Here is a 4546-nt window from a genome sequence, read left to right as displayed (position 1 = left end):
AGATGTCTTTTAGATCTACAATATTCTTAAATCAAGAATATTTTGAACTGCTACAAATTTGTATCTAAATCCTTCTGAGAACTTAATGAGATAGCACGCCAGTTTTTAAAACTAGATTTTCGAATTTCTATTCAGATTAAATATGCTTCTTTTCAATATAATGTGATGTCGCTATAGCGATCTTATTTTATGATAGATTAAGAGTAATAGCATTAAGTCCAGAATCTTTTCTGTGGTGTAGCGAGAGGGTTGACAATCGTCGTGCACCAGTTATAAAAGACACTGGTCACGTAATCGCGTAAACTATGTCTAACAAACAGGAGGACAAACAGTTTAACCAAACAAGCTCGAAGTTATGATCGATGCCAATGGTAAGTATGAAATGGAGGCCAAGTGATAATCAATGATTACATCGCGATTAATCCGTGCACCCTCAGAAAGGATTTCTGATAACAAGACGAAAATATTCTTCACTAATTTAATCGTATTACAAGTATAAAAATATGAAAATAAACAATTTTTATTTAAATCAGTAATTTCGATTCTTCTCTCTCGAATTAAATAAGATTGTCTTACTGTCTTGAGACAAGAGCAACATGTACACATTTATGCTTATATATTCTTGTATGTAGAATAATTTGATATTAGCGCCACTTTATAGTAGGCTTTGTCGATGTCGACCATCATTTTCTCACAGTCGCTCGTCGACTCGGCGCTTCTGCGTCCTTTATTCGGATAAAACGGCCAATATTTATGTGTTGCAATCGAAAATCGGGAAAGTTATTTACAATGAATAAGTGCAATACTCTACAAGAAATATTAACGATATGGAAATGTAAGTAAGTATGTACAATATACTTACTTGAGAAATAAGATTCGAGATAAGACATTTCCATACCTTTTAATATTTCTTGTAGAGTATTGCACTTATTCATTGTAAATAACAAAAACACTTTCCCGATTTTCGATTGCAACACATAAATATTGGCCGTTTTGTGCAGATTCTACAAATGCTCTTAGAAGAATAGAATAAGATGTCTTTTAATCTCACATATTCTTAAGTCAAGAATATTTTGAACTTGCTAGAAATTTGTATCTAAATCCTTCTGAGAAAATTAATGAGATAGCACCAAGATTATTTTAATCTAGATTTTCGAATTTTCTATTCAAGATTAAAATATGCTTCTTTTCAATAATAAATATGATTGTCGCTATAGCGATCTTATTTTATGATAGATTAAATAGTAATAGCATTAAGTCCAGAAATCTTTTCTGTGGGTGTAGCGAGAGGGTTGACAATCGTCGTGCACCAGTTATAAAAGACACTGGTCACGTAATCGCGTAAACTATGTCTAAACAAAACAGGAGGACAAAACAGTTTAACCAAACAAGCTCGAAGTTATGATCGATGCCAATGGTAAGTATGAAAATGGAAGGCCAAGTGATAATCAATGATTACATCGCGATTAATCCGTGCACCCTCAGAAAGGATTTCTGATAACAAGACGAAAAGTATTCTTCACTAATTTAATCGTATTACAAGTATAAAAAATATGAAAATAAAACAATTTTTAATTTAAATCAGTAATTTCGATTCTTCTCTCTCGAATTAAATAAGATTGTCTTACTGTCTTGAGACAAGAGCAACATGTACACATTTATGCTTATATATTCTTGTATGTAGAATAATTTGATATTAGCGCCACTTTATAGTAGGCTTTGTCGATGTCGACGCATCATTTTCTCACAGTCGCTCGTCGACTCGGCGCTTCTGCGTCCTTTATTCCATAAAACGGCCAATATTTATGTGTTGCAATCGAAAATCGGGAAAGTGTTTCTGTTATTTACAATGAATAAGTGCAATACTCTACAAGAAATATTAAACGATATGGAAATGTAAGTAAGTATGTACAATATACTTACTTGAGAAATAAGATTCGAGATAAGACATTTCCATACCTTTTAATATTTCTTGTAGAGTATTGCACTTATTCATTGTAAATAACAGAAACACTTTCCCGATTTTCGATTGCAACACATAAATATTGGCCGTTTTGTGCAGATTCTACAAATTCTCTTAGAAGAATAGAATAAGATGTCTTTTAGATCTTACAATATTCTTAAATCAAGAATATTTTGAACTGCTACAAATTTGTATCTAAATCCTTCTGAGAAAATTAATGAGATAGCACCAAGATTATTTAAAACTAGATTTTCGAATTTTCTATTCAAGATTAAAATATGCTTCTTTTCAATAATAAATGTGATTGTCGCTATAGCGATCTTATTTTATGATAGATTAAAGAGTAATAGCATTAAGTCCAGAAATCTTTTCTGTGGGTGAATGATCGACAGGTGGCCGTGTTCGGCGAGGCTACTGCTCTCTTTTTCTCGGAACGTTGCTCTTGTACCGTTGCACCGTGCGTCTCATTCATCAGCCTCTCTCCGCGTTTCCTTCGAGCGGGGGAGAACGTTCCTGGACCATGACGTGTTTCAGCGGTCGTTAGAATTATCACTGCGGATTTGCGGTTCATTCGCAGATCATCGCGATACTTGCGGTGCACAAAGACCTGCAGACGCGCTGGCGTAGCACCGCCGGCCACAATGGCAGGATAACCGTTTTCTCCAGACAGTCTCGGTTTTCGGCTGCAAGCTGCTCATCCGTCCGGGAAATATGCCGTTTTCCCGGAAGGTACCCGCGGTACGTTTCAACAACCGACACCAGGCCTAAGTCCAAACGGGGATGCTGGGCCACGCGATGGCCTGAAACACCCGCTGCGAGGGGATGGGCCTATGGCGGACCGTCTCCCGCGGCGTCGGGACGCCCCGAAAACAATTTCCTCGTCACGCGGAAATAGTTCGGTGCTCGCCAGGAGTTGCCTGGGACCGACTCGCCGAGGCACGTGCCTCGCCTCAAATCCCACGCGCTGCCGCCGATTCCTTTATCCTTTTTTTTCCTCCTCGTATTTTCGACCTCGTCGAGGCTCTGCGAATAGATCCCGGACGGATACGCGAATTTTACGTAACCGGCCACGTGTGAGGGCCCCATTGTCTCCCGCAGTCGTTCTCTTTTTACTCACGCCGCCTCGTGCATGCGCGAATTTAGCTCGTCCCTCGGAGCCTGGATTCACCAGTATAACCCATCACCAATGACGTGGGTATACGTTGACCAAGTATTCCGCCGCAGAACGAAACTGACGGCAGTCTAAAACAGTTGGCACTTTAACAACTTGGCAGTTTAAAACAGAGAAAGTTGAAAATGGTCCCAGAGCTTTCTCACTCTATGCTATACATAATACAAGACGTCGAAACATTAATCGCCAAAATTCATGACACGTGCGTTTGTATCAAGCATTATACGAGATGAACATCAGTACACTGAAAAAAAATCGTTGCATTAATTAGAAATCTGGTAGGTTCAACCAGTTTGTCTGTTGGAAAATGGACGAATCAGAATTCCTTTAGGAATTACCAGATGAGCGTGATTAATTCCTTCCTGTTAAATTTACCAGATTTTCTTGATAATAATACTAAATGTATTTAGTTAAATTAACATGACTGTTTAGTGAAAAGAAACGTTTGTCTGTTTCATTACCGTGAGTTTTCTTGGATTGCTGTAAATGAAATATCATGTTGATATTTATACAGGATGTCCCGTAATAATCGCCTAACCTCTCGCATGCCAATAGAGCAGATCGAGATGAACAGAAAAGTCCCGTATCATTTTGCGATATTCGCAATAATAATCGAAATATCGCATATTAAAGTCGAGCGAATCCAGAGCGCGCGGAGGCAAGTGCCGAGCCGCTCGAGGTGTAGGATTATCATTGCGAATATCGCAAAATGGTATGGGACTTTTCTCTTCATCTCGATCTGCTCTATTGGCATACGAGAGGTTAGGCGATTATTACGGGACACCCTGTATAAAAAATATAAGAAGAGAACACGTTTTTTCATCCGCCATCACTTCACCAGCCATTCCACTAACTAATTTCATTTCACCACAGGAGGAAAACGTGCCGTCCGTGCCGATCAACACGCACGACACGAAGCAATAGAATGCCGCTGGAGTGCCCTGCGATTAACCAGAATTCTGATTGCATCTTCGTTTGTTCTTATGTCTAGTGTAATATAACTAGAAGTTTTCTAGATCCAACTGGAAAATACTAACCAAATTCTTATAGTACAGTCTATCAAACGTTCTATTGGGTTGTTCGGAAAGTTATTTCGTTTTTTCAAGGAAAAATGAAAGGCGGTTTTTTCATATTTAGAATAAATTTTATTCAGTGATGTATTGGCCATTTTGTTCCACTACCTTTCGCCATATTTCTGGCAACTTTAAGATTCCACGCTCATGGAAGTCCTTCTCCTTATTGACAAAACATTGAAGCAAGTGATTTTTGACGCCTTCATTTGAATCGAAGTTTACATTGTTCAAAGAATTTTGTAGAGACCGGAACAAATGGTGATCGGATGGTGCCAGATCAGGAGAGTATGGTGGGTGTGGTAGCACATCCCATCCAAGCTGTAAAAGCTTCTGGCGAGT

This window comes from Ooceraea biroi, chromosome 13 (assembly GCF_003672135.1).
Source record: "Ooceraea biroi isolate clonal line C1 chromosome 13, Obir_v5.4, whole genome shotgun sequence".
Taxonomy (NCBI): Eukaryota; Metazoa; Arthropoda; class Insecta; order Hymenoptera; family Formicidae; genus Ooceraea; species Ooceraea biroi.
This window is presented reverse-complemented; position numbering follows the sequence as displayed.